General features: G+C 43.4%; 2 long non-coding RNA genes across 2 annotated transcripts; one reads left to right on the top strand and one right to left on the bottom strand.

Moving 5' to 3' along the window:
- Positions 1 to 1,316: 1,316 nt before the first annotated feature.
- LOC309480683 lies at positions 1,317 to 3,836 on the bottom strand. Its single transcript, XR_014199713.1, has 5 exons — positions 2,992 to 3,836; positions 2,645 to 2,800; positions 2,338 to 2,500; positions 1,778 to 1,901; positions 1,317 to 1,524 (listed from the first exon to the last, which is right to left on the bottom strand). It is a non-coding gene; the product is annotated as an uncharacterized lncRNA (long non-coding RNA).
- A 13,605-nt stretch (positions 3,837 to 17,441) lies between these two features.
- Positions 17,442 to 18,172, top strand: LOC309480710. The gene is made up of 4 exons (XR_014199744.1): positions 17,442 to 17,518; positions 17,629 to 17,697; positions 17,812 to 17,931; positions 18,039 to 18,172. It is a non-coding gene; the product is annotated as an uncharacterized lncRNA (long non-coding RNA).
- The last annotated feature ends 2,765 nt before the right edge of the window (positions 18,173 to 20,937 follow it).

Here is a 20,937-nt window from a genome sequence, read left to right as displayed (position 1 = left end):
TGCTAATAGACCTGCTTGTGTAAAATACTCTTGTTGTGCTCCATAAAGTGAGGACCTGTGCTCCAACTCACATAAAGAAGATGAAGCAGATATCTGAGGGGGTGATATCGATGTCAACCTCACATTACAGATTACAACACAATATCTGGCACAGAGACATGAGCAGCAGATCCTTCAAGTCCTGTAGGTTGTGATGTGGATTGAACCTGTTGGTCCAGCACAAGATGCTCAATCCGATTGAGATCTGGGGAATTTGGAGGCAAGAGCAACACCTTGAACTCTTCATCATGAAGGGTGTGCCTGGTCTGCAACAGTGTTTAGGTTGGAGGCATGTGTCAAATTGGTGATGTTTTGGTTCATCAAGGAATGCAACTAATATTATATCAAATAACTACAGTTAAAATTATAATAAAGTACTTTAATAGTCAACACATGAAAATAATTATACTTCTTCATGCATGACAGAAGATTATTAAAGCCCCCCTGTGTTGAAAATCCGTTTTTAATGTTGTTTGTATGTCTATGTGGTGTTTTTAATATGCTTTCAGACAAACCATGTGTAAATTCATAAGTCAACACCATTGCTAACATGGTTCATTTTGATTAAATATTATACATTTATTTTTTATAGGCAGTAAATAAACAATGCCACTGCTGGTCCTTTAACAATGGAATTCTAGAAAAAGCCAATAACGGACTCAGCAACATTCAGCCAAATGACATTATGCAGCAAACTCACCTTTGCAACTTCCCTTGAGGAGCTCCATGTACAGTCAAAATGTCTGTCAATTAAGCTTTCTATCCTCTGAAAGTAATTATGGCCTGGAACAGCTGATCTCTTGGTCTTGCTACTCATGTACTGCTGTAGATATTCACGGTTGTAGAAGAACTGTAGTTCTGAAAAAGATGTACACACATATTGGTCCTTTACTTCTCACATTGGTCCTTTACTTCTCACAGTCAATACATCTGGGGCAAGCGACGGTAGTCCCCTGTTCAAGAATGAATAGCAGATTGTTGCAGAGTGCCCCAGACTTTTACTTTGGTAGTCTGAAAGCCCAGGTTTTATTACTTTATTGCTCCATGGTAAGCACCAAACTCATCTGTGAATCAAGGCTGAAGCGCGGTGGACTGAGGTTTATTTTCCTTTTGGAAAAAATGCAGAAATGGGAATTAATGAACCCCGTACCTGGGTTTTCCCACAGTAAACGCTCTGGTAAATCCTGCTGGTGCAGGTGACTGGTCAATTCTGAGTCTGACTTCTTCTGCCACAGCCAGAATCCTCCCGAGCTCTGTGAATTTGATAATACCGTTTCAACATAGCAACAAACCTGAGGTTCCAGGGCGAAGGTAAGTCTTGTCGTCCATGCTGATGGCCACAGCAAACTTTCTCCTTTCCCCAGCCTCAAATCCAAACAGATGCTCTTTGGCAAGAGAAACGTGTTTCTTCTGATGGTGAGTGCATTCGTTATCTCTTTCCTCTGTTTTTGGAGGTTTCTTTGAGCACCAGAGTCCCAAACCCTTCTGAAGAAAACAATAAAACAAAAGTATTCTATCATATCTAGCTGAAAAGAATTAAACACTACATAGTTTAATGAAAAATAGTGGCATACACCAACAATTTAAATGAATACACATTCTTTCAGTACTCGAACCACACAGGCACTAACCCACATAAACACACATACAATCAGTCACACATACACACTGACCCACATGAAATTGCACAGTCACATGCGCACACAATAAAGCCCTATAAATGTATATTGAGACCTACATGTCTCCTGCTCTGTAGGGATTTCAGACGTCTTGCTCTTGCTCTGCAATGCACTGTGGACACAGCACGAATCAACGGCAGTGCTCGTCTCAGCCTTCAGTAGTTTGCCAGTTTCAGCCATAGACTGTAAAAAAATATGGACGTATTGTCCGTGACGTCACCCGTAGGTTTCTGAAGACAGTTTTTGAAGCCTAAAGTGGGCGTAGCCGACCGTCGCCATCTTAGCAGCGCGTCACTCCCGAATTGATTTATTTTTACAGTCAGACAATGAGCAGAGGTAACGTGATGGCTAACAGACAGCAGACAAACAGCTAATGATGACTAATGACCACAGCAGCGGGAATCCACCTGTCACTCAAAAGTGGACACACCCTTAATTTTGCAGAAATTTAAGGCTTAATATAATTTAAACAGAACAAAATTCACCCCCCTCACAGTCGTCATGAAGGGCAAAATTAGCTGTATAGACCAAAGCCACTTTTTGCTCCAGGCTGTAAACATGTTTTTTTCTGCTGTAAAGTTGGGCATTTCAACATGGGAGAGTTGCAGATTTGACTCACTTTTGCAGCCAGTTGTTAAATTGCCGTTTAATTCACTTCCATGTTGGTTTGAAGAGAGAGACAGGGAGGTTGCCGCTTGGTTTCAGCAGATCCCGGGACATCACTCTATGATGGGTGTAGAGAACGCTTTCATGCCGATGACCATGAACTGTAGTTTTGTCCTCTGAAAATAGCAGAGAATACAAAAATCCTGGTTGCCAAGTCTTCCATTAATAGTTTTCAATAGCCATAATTTACTATAAAATGGTATAATGAAAAAGGTTTACATTTATTAGGAAAAAAACAAATTAAAATGTAATTGACTTACCTATACACTTAGCCAACCACCTCTCATCCTCCTCATCCATCATGGTTTTGTAACCCGCAGTTCGTGCCCTCTTCGTAATGCGTTCGTCTTCAGCAATCTGGTCTGCCTTCCTTTTCACAGCTTGTTTCAAACACTGTCTGATGTATGGTGTCTCAGCTGCCTGTACATGGAAAATAGTACAAATGCTTAATACCGCAACAGGTCATTATCTTGCATCAACATAATTTTAAACACACCCATAATACATTTAAGCTGTAGTGAACGTCAACACATTACACTCAATGGGCATCATTATGAAATGGTGCGGATTATTACGCTTTAAATTGCTTTTTAAGTAGGCTACTCACTTTCAGTTTTTTCACATTCTCTAATGACTCCTGCAGAAAGCTTCTCTCATTCTCTAGATCACCAACCCCTTCTGGAGTCCATCATCTGGAAGCTACTTGTATCTGCTCCGTCAAAGCTTTAACCCTGGCCTCCAGGTTCTCCATGCGGTGATCAAGTCTTTGGGAGACAAAGACCTCTGCAGCTGATTTGCTGGGCTCCCACTTGTACAGTCGTTCCTCAAAATCTTGCAAGAGTTGTCTCGCTCTCATAGTAGTCATGCCATGCATTTTTCCAGCACAGAGCAATGGCAACCCTTCGATCATATTCATTGGTCATTGATTCAATTAGCTGGTGTATCTAGTGGAGAGAATAACAATATCAATATTGAGTATTGTATGAATGCAGTGTAACGCTTGCGTTGTAATAAGCTGTGATACTTTGACTTAAAACCGATACACTGACTTAATAGCGCACAGTGCCACTCATTTCTGGCATGTTTGAATTTCTAGAAACAATTTCATGATGTTGTTTTTATGCATAGCAAAGTGTTTCATTTTGTACTTGCTGAGCTGCTTTTATACTAAATGCAAATGCAGAAGAAAAACTGTGCAGAGGTGTCAACACATCGCAGGGCGTGAACAGAGGGCATGAAAGGACAGGGAAAACAATCTGTATCTGTTTTATGTTAATATTGGAGGAACTTGTCAGTTTTTATGTGAAATAAAATGCACACAATTATCTCTCTCTGACACACACACATACACACATTTTAATAATCTTAAAATGAAAATTAATGCGATCCCACAAGAGTTTTATATACATGGATACATTTTAGGATCTGTTCAAAGAAATGACTGATTCTTCTCCCCATTGCTCATGATCATATCAGAAAACTGAAATGTTTTTTTCCATGTACAGTACGCTAGGCTCTGTGGACTAGGCCTACTCTTCTGTTCTGTGATACTGTGCTCCAGTCGCAACGTTACACCAGAAACCTCAACAAAACACATGCATAGTAGCTCAAAACCAGACTGTACCGTTTCAGTATTGACGTCCTCGATGTCTTGGTCATGTTTTTCGTCCTCGTCTTTCACAAGCTGCAGGAAAATGTTCTCCATTGACTCCGACCCGTTGTCCAATATAATCCACTGCTTGCCTGTTCGTCTATATATTAAAACTAGTATCCCATATTCGGGATTCAGCATGCAGTCCCAGAACCATTCTTTTTCGATTGTTTGTCTCTCGAAAAATTACGCAAACAGTTCGAAGGCAAAATCCATATCCAATACCCCACATGGCTTGTCTTCATAGGGTACCAGCAACTCCTCCAACACTCTCTAGACTCCTCGTAATTTTGGATCGTCAATTTTATTGTCTATAAAAAAAATTAAAAAAAATTAAATGTTTCCTCACCCGACAGCATCTGGAGTGAAACTCGTAGGTTTTTGTGCTTCCAGCTAGTGGTCCGTATTTTCGTCCTCAGCTTGTTGTGATCCATTTTGTGAATCTGTGCGCATTCACATGAGCTTAAATAGCTTGTTGTTCACAATAAGCCTACCTGTGATTGTGGGGGTAGGGTCAGGTGTGGTGCATCATGGGGGTGGGGGATTTTTTGTTGGGTCAGACCCATCTGCTAGCGATGGGGGGCTCTGACTGAGAGAGCTACATGGAGCTACATGGAAAAATATGCACCAAACAAGCCGCTTTGAAATTTTGCTGTTTTCATGAATACAAAAGTTGGGTGACTCTCCCCCTAGACTAAAAAAAGTTGGATGACCCTTCCCTCAACAAAGAATAAAAAGACATGACCCACCCCTATTTTCCTCCGGTGGTCCATTCCATAAATACCGAACGGTCCCTTATAAGACGTTCTGTGCAGAAGGTCGCTGAAAAATCTTGTTTCCATTCTTAGATTTAACACATACTTGAAAACTGGACAAGGCACAAGCATCTTCACCAGCCCCAGTAAGACGACTGGACTGAACAGAGATCAGAGCACTACTGCTTGCTTTGGTTCCTCTGTTTTATCTCGCTGAAAGACATGAAGGATGCTGGGATGTTTGTAACCACACACTTTGATGTAATCCGATTCTTACAATCTTTGCTAATATGGCCTGTAAATAGACAGTCAAAACAGATTCCTTTCTTCTTCAGAAACCCCATCTTTTCTTTTTTGGCAAGCACAGTACAGGAATTGACGAAATGTTCTTCGCCACAACAAAGACAGGATACTCTTCTTTTATTAATTTTCCTAATGTCTTCCATACCTGTTACAGTGACAGCGAAACTACTTCCCTTAGTCTTAGAACGAATCATTCTTCGACCTCCAACAAAAGGAGCCTCTAAAATGTTTCCAAACACAGGATCTGTTGCAATTTTTACTTGCTACTCTACAAAATCAACAATGTCTTTCAATTCTACTGGTTCATTACGGTTTTCCTGCAAATCACACGCCACTGCTCTCAATTTGTCTCTGAGCCTAAATGGCAACTTTGAAAGAATAATTTGCATGTTGGTAGCCACGTTTAACTCTTTCATATAACGAACATCCTCCATGGCATTACAGCAAGCTCTAAAGGTGATGAGACACAGGGAAACTTTCTGAGCAATGTTGCTAGGCAATGTTGTCATCAACGGACAACCAGTTGAGACACAGGGCCCATCTAAAGTATCCAGATAGAAATTTGTTGCCCATTCTCAATGGGAAAGTGCCCAAGCAACATTGCTCAAATAAGTTGCCCTGTGTATCATCACCTTACACCTTATAAAAAGATGATAATCTTGTAAAGCCTTTATATCCTCAGGCTTTATGGACTTCCAAGAGAGCACTTTGTCCATGTATACTGAAGATATTTTGAGTTTGTTTCCAAAATGTTCCTTAAGTTAGGCCTTGGCGTTCAGGTAACCCTGTGTGTAAGTCATGTGTTGACATCTTCTAACAAGTTATCTAAGTTGAGTGTACTGCTCAAGAAAATAGAAACAGTCACCATAGTTGTTTGCCCTTTTTTCCACAACCTTCTCATATGAACGAATGAAGCGTTGATATTGCAAAGGATCTCCACCAAAGGACTGAATATCTCTGAGAAGAAGCAAACAAAGTATTCTGTTGTTGTACCAACATGGCAGTGATTTAATTTTGTTTTCCATAAGATGCAATATATTTCCTTGTTCTCCATCAGTTAATGATTGTCTTGAAACAGGTACATCGCTACCATGGTTACCGAGTAGCTAACTGACTGTACCAAGTAAAGTACCAAGTAGACTGTAATGGTGTTATGGACCTCGGTTGAAGCAAAGAGTGAAGCTGAGAAGTACTTTCCTTATTTCTTGCACCTCTTGTTGAATTATTAACAGACAGAAACTGTGACTCAACTGTGTGTCAACTTGAACTGACGCCACTGTCATTGAAGTGGAGGAGATAATTTCATCCTTTTCCTTTCTTGATTTTCTTACCTCCAAATGTATACTTTGTTCTGATGCAGCAGACCTGTACACATTAACTTTAGCTATAGACACAGCTATTTTAGTTTGAATATAAATTTGTTCCTTTTTTTCTTGGTTGCTTCAGATGCAACATTTGTTGACTAGCTAATAAAGCCGCCACTTCAGCTTCAGCTTGAAGACGAGCAGATGATGTAGATGATCTACTAGATCGTGAACCAGAAGAAGTGCTCTTTTTACTTGATTTTTTTGTTGTTGTAAACGTTTGAGATACTATCGGTTGGTTTGATCTCATCAATGAAAATGCTCACAAGTCAATGCATTACATTCCTCACCTTGATGCAGAGTCTTTTGTACATTGCGCATTTACATTAGAGGGAACAGCAGCAAGCAATGAATAATTTTAAAGGAGATTGCCCTTGAACAGCCATAGTCATTGTCTGTATTCCATCGATAATCAATATTCATTACTCTCTTCACACTTTTGCTCTCCATAACCGCATCAGCCTCATCTTCATCCATTTTCTCTCAATCGATCAACTTAAGTGGCACATACAACTTTTAAATGTGTGTTTTAATCACTAACAAAGATTGTACAAATCCCAGCGCTGCATGTAACACACGACAGAAACTACGCACTTCAAGACCACCATAGTTTATCCAAACAAATGGATCCGCAATCCACATCAAGCACAACCAACCATAGTGTCTCCAACAGTCCAGCAGCAAGCAGATACATAAGAATCTGATTCACATACCGGTCCAAGTGCTGTGCATCTCGTGTCCGTTTCCTCTCGTGATCCACAACTGTGTTCCAGTGCAGGGCATGAATGGAATATCCTTGAAGACAAACGCCGTTTTCTCTTGACTTATATTTGCAGCATTCCGATAGCTACATAGAGGCTAGGTAGTGGGATGGCTGACTTTTTTACACTCAGTCGTCATTTTTCAACAAAAGGAAGACTGACGATCTTAGCTTGCTTTTGATTTGATTTTAACAAAGCATATACAGACATGATTAAATTGATGCAATACAGTCAACAGAAAGTTGGCTCCCGCTACTCGCCCTTTCCAACACTAGCTCAAACAATCCACCAAAGGAAATAATAAAGAAAACGGAAGTGATCACCTGTGGCCATGTGACAGTAAATAACCAATAAGAAATAACAAACAATGAACGCTCCTACACGTAAAAAGATTGCAAATGCACAAGGTTTTGATATAATTAAGTTGAGTGTTAACCAGCCCAGTGCTGCAGGGGGCACCAGGAAGGCAGGAACAAACGCGCTCGGAATTGGACCAAATGTGCCCAGTGTGAAAACTTCTTTGTTTTAGTGTCTGATAAATACTGGTCTGGTTTAATAGAAAATCATATAATCTGATATGTTTTTAAAGATACTGCCCCTTTTTCTTGTAGAAACTAAATAAAGTCAAAACCTCTTTGAACATTTTGAAAATCACAACCAACCAATGAGTGCACAGGAATGTTAACGAGCAGGTCCTCTGTCACTAATTTCACTGTAACAAGAAACCCAGGTGATGAAAATCTGTTATTTTAAAAGCCCTGGCTTTGAGCCTGTTTTAGAAAGCATAGATAGATTGGTGATTGTTTCATCTGTAATCAAGATGGCAGTTTCAAACTTTATATTTTTATTATTTATGTGTCAACAACTGGTGCTCAATGGTAATGTTGTTTTCACCTTAATGCAATGTTTCAAACATGCTAAATATGTATGTGACTTTTTCTCTTTTTTTCTTTTAACCTTACATCTTTTTTTCAGGATTTGCTTTTCCAGTTGGGAATTATTCATTGAGCAAAGGTTTGTAACCCTTATGCTGGGTACACACCAAAAGATAATCCGGCTGATTTTCCCTCTTCCGACAATCCTAGCTATGTCCTGATTATCTTGATGGATCTACAGATTATTTTATCAGATTTTCCCTTGGTGTGAGGTGTTAAAAATGTCTGAACCTGCTTGGAAGAATGTCGGAGCCGCCCCGATCGCGAATCAGAAATCCTGATGTGTGTGGGGAACCCCGAGGACAAACGCGCGCACGCTCTGTAGATTATCACGTGAAACTAAAAAATATCCAATCAGAAAGCGAGATGATGGAAGATGAAAGCATAACAAATGCAGTCATGGCGCAGCACAAAGTGAAATTGATGTGGACCGCAGAAATGGAGGATCAGCTTGTTGATAATTCCAACAAGTATTGTTGTTTCAACAACAAAATCATTCCAAACACTATCATGGCAATTTTTTCCTGCATATCGTTCGGCATGCTTATTCTGAAGTCTCGCGAGATTTCCTGTGTTCACAGTCAAGACTCTGGTTGAAAATCTGTTCGTGTGTGGTGTGCTCAAGGCCGCCTTAATGCACGGGCTTACCTGGGCTGAAGCCCAGGGGCCTCCCAAGTTCAGGGGCCTCCCATGTTCAGGTTCATGATGAGCTGAAAAGGTCATATTGTTTTAACTTGTCAGATTTTGTCGCTGTATGTCGCTAGTCGCTTGTGGGTGTTGGTAGTGCTGTCGCTCTAATGTTATTGTTATGGTGCGTTCACACCAAACGCGAATAGAGCGTCTGGCGCGAGTGATTTCAGTGTTGTAAAGACGCGTTTACGCGCGTCTAGGTCCCGCGGCGCGAATGAGGCGAGACTGCTCGTCTGGCCACATCTATACAAAACACCACCACAAGTGATATTATACAACTATATCATTTTAATTTGACTAGGAATTAGGCTCAAAAGAAACAGTATGCTGTTGGGAGAGTGTTTTTATATCTACCACACAGCAGTGTTCAGGGATTAAATCATTTACTAGATTAACGATCGATCAATCTACAAATTAAACTCACTCATACTGTCATCAATTACTAAAACGTCATCCGAATTTGACAAATAGGCTAATACATTTTCTTGTCCCTAATAGTCAACATAATGCACTGTAAAATGAACTGCAGCAGTGCTAAACTTGCATCATAAAACTACAACACTCGAACTATAAATGTATGAATTAAACTCACTGAGACTGTCGACAGTTTCTTTTCCATGCATCATTTTATTATATCCATGTTTGTGGTTAGTTACAGTCAAATCATATAAAACAGTGAAATCGCCCTTGAACTCTTCGGTCTTGCCGATTCACATGCAATTTCACTCGAGACGGTGACGGGAGCTGAGCTCCACTGAAAGGCTTCTTTCCTATTGGTCGTCGCTCGCGAAAATCGCTTCTCATTTGCATAAAGTTGAAATTTAGTTGCTGTGTGTGGTTGTTAAATAAAGTGTCTTGTGTTTATGTGCTCAGTGATATGTTAATAACAATATTAAAATGAAAAACAATATTTTAAAAAATCACTGTTGTAGGTCTCGAAAGAAACTAATGCATTTTGTGATGTAGATTACCTATAGATAGGCTATTACACTTTTTTTAAATGAGACTCTTTAAATTGAGGGGATGGGGGGCCTACAAAACCTCTCAGCCCCGGGGCCTAACATTAGGTTAAGGCGGCTCTGGGTGTGCTGTCTTTGTCACATCATGGCACACCACACACTATAGGAGCAAAACGGTTAAATCTAGGATTTTTTTTTTGTCCTCATGTTTGTGGTCTATCACATTTTGAAAATCTTATAAGATGTCAAATCTTTTGGTGTGTGCCCAGCATTATATAGTGGTTAACAATGCTTTTCTTTACACTATGCATAGTTAACTTTAACAAGGCCTGATGACTTCTTGTATTAAAGTTAATAATACCTTTTGTTTTCCAGATGGCCCCTTGTGTTTTCTTCGTGTGAACAAACAAAATCAAACATGGCCAGTGGTAGTGAAGTGTAATATGGCTGTTCTGATGTCTTTGCAGAATGCATCTGGGCTAACTGTCCAAAAAGGTGACTTAATTTTTTTTTTGACCCCTGTTAATTGCTGCTACCCAAAAAAAAAAAAAAAAAAGTTTTTCAAATTTAACTTCAAAAGCCCAGAGTGCCACTTCTGGCCCCTGCATAGAGACACCTAGTGGATGAATATTGAACTCACAAGTGCCAGAGTGGTAGTAATATGATGGCTGACCACATGGTGTTTTGTTGAGCTGGAAACCTGGCCAAACAAAATCGTCTTCTCAGCAAACCAGCGGATGGTAAAATTGTGTTTTTTTTTTTGTTAATCTATTTAGTATTAGCTTGCAGAATGCCTAGAAGTATGTTTTATTCTTTTTGGGCCAAAAATGACCCTCTGGGTGTATGGGTTAAAAACATGTTGGGTCAAAAATGACCCTTTGGTTCTTTGAGTGACTTTTATGGAGAATGGTGACAGTCCTGTGTTTGGCTAAAGCCTTGAAATAATTTCATTTGTATAATATATTTGAATAAGTTACCTCAGTAGTACAGGGCCAGAGACTAATAAAGTAGTATATCTTTTCAGGGAGTATGGCCACTCCCTTTTCAGGACAGGGAAAGCAGCAGAGAAAGGTCACTGTAACACAAGTATTGGAGCAACTTGAAGCTGGTGATAGTGACTTTGGCCCTGAATTGGACAGCGATAGCGATTCTGATGAATTGTTTCAACCGCATGAAAGTGATGGTGGTGAATCTTCTGCCCAAGACAGTGACCATTGGCCAAAGTGTTTGTACATTTGAAATCCAGTTCTAACATGCAACAAATAACATGCAAAAAAAACAACAAAAAAACATTGTTAAATGTAGCTGTGTGGTTGACTGATTATTTTCCTAAATTTAAAATAGTTTGCATTGACGGTGTTTGTTATTGTTGTTCTGTGAAATTATACACCTAAAGCCCAATGGGTCAAATTTGGCCCTAATCCTAAATTAGGGAATAAAGGGTTAAAATTGAAAAAGTGGATATTTTGGTGTTCAGTGAACTTATAGAAGTAATTTAATGCATAGTTCATAATTTTCCAAAGAAGAAAAGTGTTCTTGGGTTCTCCAGGGTAAATTTTTTTTTTTTATAACTACTGATGCTGTAAGGTTGATATTGACCATGAGGAAAGATAATCTCAGCTTTTTTTCACACCAATTTTCTTTAGCCGAGGAGCCCTGCCGTGTCCACGCCGAAGAGCCCTGCTGTGTCCACGCCAAAGAGCCTTGGCGAGTCTGTGCCGCCCGCCGCGTCCACGCCAAAGAGCCTTGGCGAGTTTGTGCCGCCCGCCGCGTCCACGCCAAAGAGCCTTGTCGAGTTTGTGCCGCCCGCCATGTCCACTTCAAAGAGCCTTGGCGAGTTTGTGCCGCCCGCCGCGTCCACGCCAAAGAGCCTTGTCGAGTTTGTGCCGCCCGCCATGTCCACTTCAAAGAGCCTTGTCGAGTTTGTGCCGCCCGCCGTGTCTACGCCAAAGAGCCTTGTCGAGTTTGTGCCGCCCGCCATGTCCACGCCAAAGAGCCCCGCCGTCTCCCCCCTGAGGTTGATGGGAAGTCCCGACATGTCCCAGCTGAAGAGTCCTTCCATGTCCCAACTAAGGTTGATGGAAAGTTGACAGAGTCCGGCCCAGTCCCAGCTAAAGAGTCCGGCCCAGTCCCAGCTAAAGAGTCCGGCCCAGTCCCAGCTAAAGAGTCCGGCCCAGTCCCAGCTAAAGAGTCCGGCCCAGTCCCAGCTAAAGAGTCCGGCCCAGTCCCAGCTAAAGAGTCCGGCCCAGTCCCAGCTAAAGAGTCCGGCCCAGTCCCAGCTAAAGAGTCCGGCCCAGTCCCAGCTAAAGAGTCCGGCCCAGTCCCAGCTAAAGAGTCCGGCCCAGTCCCAGCTAAAGAGTCCGGCCCAGTCCCAGCTGAACATTCCGGCCCTGTCCCAGCTGAACATTCCGGCCCAGTCCCCGGCCCAGTCCCAGCTAAAGAGTCCGGCCCAGTCCCAGCTAAAGAGTCCGGCCCAGTCCCAGCTAAAGAGTCCGGCCCAGTCCCAGCTAAAGAGTCCGGCCCAGTCCCAGCTAAAGAGTCCGGCCCAGTCCCAGCTAAAGAGTCCGGCCCAGTCCCAGCTAAAGAGTCCGGCCCAGTCCCAGCTAAAGAGTCCGGCCCAGTCCCAGCTAAAGAGTCCGGCCCAGTCCCAGCTAAAGAGTCCGGCCCAGTCCCAGCTAAAGAGTCCGGCCCAGTCCCAGCTAAAGAGTCCGGCCCAGTCCCAGCTAAAGAGTCCGGCCCAGTCCCAGCTAAAGAGTCCGGCCCAGTCCCAGCTAAAGAGTCCGGCCCAGTCCCAGCTAAAGAGTCCGGCCCAGTCCCAGCTAAAGAGTCCGGCCCAGTCCCAGCTAAAGAGTCCGGCCCAGTCCCAGCTAAAGAGTCCGGCCCAGTCCCAGCTAAAGAGTCCGGCCCAGTCCCAGCTAAAGAGTCCGGCCCAGTCCCTGCTAAAGAGTCCGGCCCAGTCCCTGCTAAAGAGTCCGGCCCAGTCCCTGCTAAAGAGTCCGGCCCAGTCCCTGCTAAAGAGTCCGGCCCAGTCCCTGCTAAAGAGTCCGGCCCAGTCCCTGCTAAAGAGTCCGGCCCAGTCCCTGCTAAAGAGTCCGGCCCAGTCCCTGCTAAAGAGTCCGGCCCAGTCCCTGCTAAAGAGTCCGGCCCAGTCCCTGCTAAAGAGTCCGGCCCAGTCCCTGCTAAAGAGTCCGGCCCAGTCCCTGCTAAAGAGTCCGGCCCAGTCCCTGCTAAAGAGTCCGGCCCAGTCCCTGCTAAAGAGTCCGGCCCAGTCCCTGCTAAAGAGTCCGGCCCAGTCCCTGCTAAAGAGTCCGGCCCAGTCCCTGCTAAAGAGTCCGGCCCAGTCCCTGCTAAAGAGTCCGGCCCAGTCCCTGCTAAAGAGTCCGGCCCAGTCCCTGCTAAAGAGTCCGGCCCAGTCCCTGCTAAAGAGTCCGGCCCAGTCCCTGCTAAAGAGTCCGGCCCAGTCCCTGCTAAAGAGTCCGGCCCAGTCCCTGCTAAAGAGTCCGGCCCAGTCCCTGCTAAAGAGTCCGGCCCAGTCCCTGCTAAAGAGTCCGGCCCAGTCCCAGCTAAAGAGACCGGCCCTGTCCCTGCTGAACATTCCGGCCCTGTCCCTGCTGAAGAGACCGGCCCAGTCCCTGCTGAAGAGACCGGCCCAGTCCCTGCTGAACTGCCCGGCCCAGTCCCAGCTAAAGAGTCCGGCCCAGTCCCAGCTAAAGAGTCCGGCCCAGTCCCAGCTAAAGAGTCCGGCCCAGTCCCAGCTAAAGAGTCCGGCCCAGTCCCAGCTAAAGAGTCCGGCCCAGTCCCAGCTAAAGAGTCCGGCCCAGTCCCAGCTAAAGAGTCCGGCCCAGTCCCAGCTAAAGAGTCCGGCCCAGTCCCAGCTGAACAGTCCATCCAAGTCCCCACTGAGTTGGATTGGAAGTTGACAGAATCCAGCCATGCCCCAGGTGAACAGTCCAGCCAAGTCCCCGCTGAGTTGGATAGGAAGTTGACTGAATCCAGCCATGCCCCAGGTGAACAGTCCAGCCAAGTCCCCGCTGAGTTGGATTGGAAGTTGAAAGAATCCAGCCATGCCCCAGGTGAACAGTCCAGCCAAGTCCCCGCTGAGTTGGATTGGAAGTTGAAAGAATCCAGCCATGCCCCAGGTGAACAGTCCAGCCAAGTCCCCGCTGAGTTGGATTGGAAGTTGGCAGAATCCAGCCATGCCCCAGGTGAACAGTCCAGCCAAGTCCCCGCTGAGTTTGATTGGAAGTTGACAGAATCCAGCCATGCCCCAGGTGAACAGTCCAGCCAAGTCCCCACTGAGGTTGATGGGAAGTTGATTGAATGCTCGTGCGCTTAAGTCTCATAGTAGATCTGTCCGTCTCTACATCTGCCACTTTCAGGTCTCATTTTTAGTCAATAAAACCAGTTATGTTTCTGGAAAAGTCCTGCTTTTAAAAATATAAAAAAATAAAAAAGACTCAGCAACACTTTACAATAAGGTTCATTAATTAACATTAGTGCATTAACTAATAAATGTATGTTACAGTATTTATACTTTTTATTTAATTTTTTATGTTAGTTAATAAATATCCAGGGGCCTGTTTCAGAAAGGAGGTTAAGTGAAAACTCTGAGTATGTTAACCCTGAAATGAGGGAAACTCTGGGTTTTCCATTTCAGAATTGGAGGTATGTAAAACCCGAGGAATCAGAGGAAGTAAAGCCCGTTTCTGAAAGATGGGTAACTTGTACTCAGAGTCAGTTACAATGGTAACTTACTCTGTGAAACTAACCTAGTCGGGAGCGGGTTTTCTTCGGTAAACCCAGAGTTTTTCTTATGTAGAAAATGCATCTTGATTTAAGCATTTTTAGATATTTTGACTGGAAACAACAACACATAAAGGCTAAGTAGGAAAAGCATTTTTGCAATTCATTCATTCATTGCACACTTTTCTATATATCATTGGAGATGCAGAGCACATTAGTAAGGCCACCGTATCAGAGCAGGAAAGAAAGTGTGCCTTGCTCTCACGCTCTTTCTGAGAGTTTTTGTGTTGTTTCACGGACACAAACCCGTGAGATCCATCAAAGAGGAGATTCAGGATTGCAGGTCAGTGGTGGAGAAATTGGTTTAAATTAGGTTATCTGGAAAATAACGTTCACTTGATAACATCTTGTGCTGTGACATCTGAAAGTAACCGAATAAATAGAATTTCCTTTAGGATTTCCAGCGTGGTTGGATGCATTGACACGCATATTCCCATCATCGCTCCTGCCGAAAATGAAGCAGATTACTGTATGGAATGGGAGGATGCCAGATGGAAGGGTAGTGATATATGCTGTAACCACCATCATAGCTGTTAAATAAACACTAATTATTCACAATTTATTTGGTCATTTTTATTTCCTACAAATAAAAAGGCAACAGTTATTCTTTTTGCTGTTGGATTTTAATATTCTTCCAATAATTGGTATTGTGGACATCTCCTCTTCACCTCCCCCCAATTTGCGAGCCTCTGCCTTCTTTCTGTTGGCGGAGTAGAAGTCAAATGTTAAATGTTTCTTTACCCTAATTAAGAAATGTTACATGTTGGATTAGAGAACATTTAATTATATGAAAAGAGCATTAGACTATGTGGAAAAAACTGCTGCATATTGAAATAGTCACTGAATGATATTTATTTTATATTTCAAATGTTTGTAAAGTCACGTAGATACCCATTAACCTTTTATGTGTAAAGATTTAACTGATTGAAATATGTTTTTATAGTTAATTTTTAGTTGTTGCCATGTTCTTTTTATTTATTTATTTTGCCTGTGGGATACCATGAAAATGAGTATTAGTTCAATAACTTACTATTCTGTCTGTTTTCACCTAATAATATAACAATGATTTGGAATTATATAGACTCTTAAGTATGCAGACGTCTTTTTATTGGGTGCTGTTGCCATGGTGAATCGTAATTTCTGAGCTTCATTAATCATGCTTATTCAAAGTCGTGGTACACAACGCTTAACTCAGACACACGAATCAGTTATTCAAAGTTGTGGTACACACGCTTAACTCAGACACATGAATCAGTCTACTGAGAGTTGATTGAACTCAACTCAGCTGTTCTGAAACCGAAAACTGGTTTTCAAGTTTTAACTCAGAGTTAGTTGAACCTCTTTATTGAAACTGACCCCTGGTTTAATGGAAAAAAATTATATGTGTTTATAAAGATACTGTCCATTACTGTACTTTATTACATCTTTCAAACACATTTAACACAATTGTACAATTGTAAAAATTTGATATTTAAATAAAAGATTAAAAAAATATGATGTCTTTAAGGAAATGTCCATTATTACATATTTCAAACTCATTTAACACAGTTGTACAAATGGACATTTTACATTACATTTACGCATTTGGCAGATGCTTTTATCCAAAGCAACTTACATAGCATTTCAAGGTTCATACATTCACATTCTTAACAATTCTTGCTTTCCCTGAGAATCGAACCCATGAGCTTGGCGTTGCAAGCGCCAACGCTCTACTGTTTGGACATAGACATTTGCTTGGAATTGGAATTGGAACATTGGAAATGGACATTTTCTTTAAAGACATATTTTTATTTATTTATCTTTTATTTAAATATCAAATAATAATAATATTAAATAAGTAAATAAAATAATAAATAATTATAATTAAAAGGGAGGAAGGGTTATATAAAAAAGGTAATTAATGTAATATGTATTCCTTTATTTTATAGACTGTTCGATTTTAATTTGATTTTAGAGTTGCCCATATCTTTTCAAAATGTATCCTTATGCTCTTAATTTCATGTTATCCTCTAGTGTACATTTGAAACTAAATCTAACCAGTCATTTAAAACGGGCAATTCTTGCTTTCTCCAAAAATGTGTAATTGCTTTAAAAGATGTAATTCTCAGTATTCTAAATAAGTATAACTCATCTTTATTAAGTAGCATAGTTCCTATACCCAAAACTATATTTTGTATCTTTATTATATTTGGTTTCTTAAAAATGTCTTCCCTGAATTACTTCAAATTTTATTTTTATTTTACAAGTATAAAAATAAATGAGTATAATGAGCTATAAGTTCACCGCAACTTATCCAACATTCTAAAGGTAAATTATTATAGTTAGAAGATATATCTGGCGTTATAAAATATTGCATATTAATTTTTCAAGCAAAATTTATATTTTAGTCCGAATTTAGTCCATTTGGCGCACATGCGCGCAGCAGCTCTCATTCAATGTGAAGTTTAGCAGCAAAATGGAAATATTTGCACGACTTTCTAACATTTACAGATGGAGAATATACCTGTGAAATGTAAGTTTTGCACTGAGGAAAACACCATGTCTCAAACACATAAAACAGCACAAAATATGCTATTTGCTGTGATGGATCATTTAATCAATGATCACCTTTAGGGTTGCTTAAGAAACCATGCACACACAATTATCCAGACTAGATAAACCTGGATCAAATTAGTGGAATTGCATGAACTTCAATTACCTTTTATGAAACCACTTTAGCCCCAACTTATTTGTTTGGTTCATTCAAGTCAGGTGTTGGAGTTTAATACCAGATAATGAAAATCTGTGTTATTTTAAAAGCCCTGGCTTGAGGCTTGTTTTAGAAAGCAATGGTGACTGTTTAATCTGTAATCAAGATGGCAGTTTCAAACTTTATTTTGTTAGTATTTGTGTGTCACCAACTGGTACTCAATGGTAAAAAAAAAAAATTCACTTTAGTGTAATGTTTCAGAAGTTGTTGTTATTTTATTGTTTTAAAAATAGAAGGTTATTTTTTTTTTTTTAACCTTCCATCTTGTTTTCAGGTTTTGCTTCTCCAGTTGGGCGTCATTTATACCAGACTGGTATTAAGCAATTATGTTTGAAGAACAAAGGTTTGAAATTCTTATGTGGTTTTAAACATTATGCCTTTTTGTTTGCACTGTGTACTTAAGTTTGAGGCCTGATGACTTCTGATATTAAAGTTAATAATGCCTCTTGTTTTCCAGGTGGCCCCTTGTCTTTTCCTTGTGTGATCAAACAAAATCCAACATGGCCAGTGGTAGCGAAGTCTGATATGGTTGTTGAAATGTCTTTGCAGAATGCATCTGGGCTAACTGTCCAAAAAGGTGACTTTTGTGCTGATGCTATGAGGCTGAGGTTGACCTTGACCATGACCATGACCATGAGGGAAGATAACTACAGCTCTTTTTATTTTTGCACCAATTTTCTTTAGGCATTGATGGGAAGTTGCTGGAATCCAGCTCTCTCTCCACCACCAAGCCCGAAAAGGTTGATGGGAAGTTGATGGAATCCAGCTCTCTTCCCAAAAAGGTTGATGGGAACTTAACGGAATCCAGCTCTCTCCCCTCTGAGGTTTCTGAGAAGTTGGAGTCCAGCCCTGTCCCAGCTAAAGAGTCCAGCCATGTCCCAGCTGAGGTTGATGGGAAGTTGCCTGTGTCCAGCCCTGTCCCAGCTGAGGTTGATGGGAAGTTGCCTGTGTCCAGCCATGTCCCCACTGGAGTTGATGGGAAGTTGCCTGTGTCCAGCCCTGTCCCAGCTAAAGAATCCAGTCATGTCCCCACTGATGTTGATGGGAAGTTGACTGTGTCCAGCCCTGTCCCAGCTGAGGTTGATGGGAAGTTGACTGTGTCCAGCCCTGTCCTAGCTAAAGAATCCAGCCCTGTCCCAGCTGAGGTTGATGGGAAGTTGACTGTGTCCAGCCCTGTCCCAGCTGAGGTTGATGGGAAGTTGACTGTGTCCAGCCCTGTCCTAGCTAAAGAATCCAGCCCTGTCCCAGCTGAGGTTGATGGGAAGTTGACTGTGTCCAGCCCTGTCCCAGCTAAAGAATCCAGCCCTGTCCCAGCTGAGGTTGATGAGAAGTTGACTGTGTCCAACCCTGTCCCAGCTAAAGAATCCAGTCTTGTCCCCACTGAGGTTGCGGGGAAGTTGCCAGTGTCCAGCCCTGTCCCAGCTGAGGTTGATGGGAATTTGACTGTGTCCAGCCCTGTCCCAGCTAAAGAATCCAGTCATGTCCCCACTGAAGTTGATGGGAAGTTGTCTGTGTCCAGCCCTGTCCCAGCTGAGGTTGATGGGAAGTTGCCTGTGTCCAGCCCTGTCCCAGCTAAAGAATCCAGCCCTGTCACAGCTGAGGTTGATGGGAAGTTGCCTGTGTCCAGCCCTGTCCCAGCTAAAGAATCCAGTCTTGTCCCCACTGATGTTGATGGGAAGTTGCCTGTGTCCAGCCCTGTCTCAGCTGAGGTTGATGGGAAGTTGCCTGTGTCCAGCCTTGTCCCAGCTGAGGTTGATGTGAAGTTGCCTGTGTCCAGCCCTGTCCCAGCTAAAGAATCCAGTCTTGTCCCCACTGATGTTGCTGGGAAGTTGCCTGTGTCCAGCCCTGTCCCAGCTGAGGTTGATGGGAATTTGACTGTGTCCAGCCCTGTCCCAGCTAAAGAATCCAGTCATGTCCCCACTGAAGTTGATGGGAAGTTGTCTGTGTCCAGCCCTGTCCCAGCTGAGGTTGATGGGAAGTTGTCTGTGTCTAGCCCTGTCCCAGCTAAAGAATCCAGCCCTGTCCAAGCTGAGGTTGATGGGAAGTTGACTGTGTCCAGCCCTGTCCCAGCTAAAGAGACCAGCCCTGTCCCAGCTGAGGTTGATGGGAAGTTGCCTGTGTCCAGCCCTGTCTCAGCTGAGGTTGATGGGAAGTTGCCTGTGTCCAGCCCTGTCCCAGCTGAGGTTGATGGGAAGTTGTCTGTGTCTAGCCCTGTCCCAGCTAAAGAATCCAGCCCTGTCCCAGCTGAGGTTGATGGGAAGTTGACTGTGTCCAGCCCTGTTCCAGCTAAAGAATCCAGTCATGTCCCCACTGAAGTTGCTGGGAAGTTGCCTGTGTCCAGCCCTGTCCAAGCTGAGGTTGATTGGAAGTTGCCCGAGTCCAGCTCTGTCCAAGCTGAGGTTGATTGGAAGTTGCCTGAGTCCAGCCATGTCCCCACTGGAGTTGATGGGAAGTTGCCTGAGTCCAGCCCTGTCCCAGCTAAAGAATCCAGCCCTGTCTCAGCTGAGGTTGATGGGAAGTTGCCTGTGTCCAGCCCTGTCCCAGCTGAGGTTGATGGGAAGTTGCCTGTGTCCAGCCCTGTCCCAGCTGAGGTTGATGGGAAGTTGCCTGTGTCCAGCCCTGTCCCAGCTGAGGTTGATGGGAAGTTGCCTGTGTCCAGCCCTGTCCCAGCTAACGAGTCCAGCACTGTCCCAGCTGAGGTTGATGGGAAGTTGCCTGTGTCCAGCCCTGTCCCAGCTGAGGTTGATGGGAAGTTGGTTGTGTCCAGCCTTGTCCCAGCTGAGGTTGATGTGAAGTTGCCTGTGTCAAGCCCTGTTCCAGCTAAAGAATCCAGCCCTGTCTCAGCTAAAGAGTCCTGCCATGTCCCCACTGAAGTTGATGGGAAGTTGCCTGTGTCCAGCCCTGTCCCAGCTGAGGTTGATGGGAAGTTGCCTGTGTCCAGCCCTGTCCCAGCTGAGGTTGATGGGAAGTTGCCTGTGTCCAGCCTTGTCCCAGCTGAGGTTGATGGGAAGTTGCCTGTGTCCAGCCCTGTCCCAGCTGTGGTTGATGGGAAGTTGCCTGTGTCCAGCCCTGTCCCAGCTGAGGTTGATGGGAAGTTGCCTGTTTCCAGCCCTGTCCCAGCTAACGAGTCCAGCCCTGTCCCAGCTGAGGTTGATGGGAAGTTGCCTGTGTCCAGCTCTGTCCCAACTAAAGAATCCAGTCATGTCCCCACTGAAGTTGATGGGAAGTTGCCTGTGTCCGGCCCTGTCCCAGCTGAGGTTGATGGGAAGTTGCCTGTGTCCAGCCCTGTCCCAGCTGAGGTTGATGGGAAGTTGGCTGTGTCCAGCCTTGTCCCAGCTGAGGTTGATGTGAAGTTGCCTGTGTCAAGCCCTGTTCCAGCTAAAGAATCCAGCCCTGTCTCAGCTGAGGTTGATGGGAAGTTGCCTGTGTCCAGCCCTGTCTCAGCTAAAGAGTCCTGCCATGTCCCCACTGAAGTTGATGGGAAGTTGCCTGTGTCCAGCCCTGTCCCAGCTGAGGTTGATGGGAAGTTGCCTGTTTCCAGCCCTGTCTCAGCTAAAGAGTCCTGCCATGTCCCCACTGAAGT

The sequence above is a fragment of the Leuciscus leuciscus genome (assembly GCF_965113295.1).
Source record: "Leuciscus leuciscus genome assembly, chromosome: 18".
NCBI classification, from domain to species: Eukaryota; Metazoa; Chordata; class Actinopteri; order Cypriniformes; family Leuciscidae; genus Leuciscus; species Leuciscus leuciscus.
This window is presented reverse-complemented; position numbering and strand designations above follow the sequence as displayed.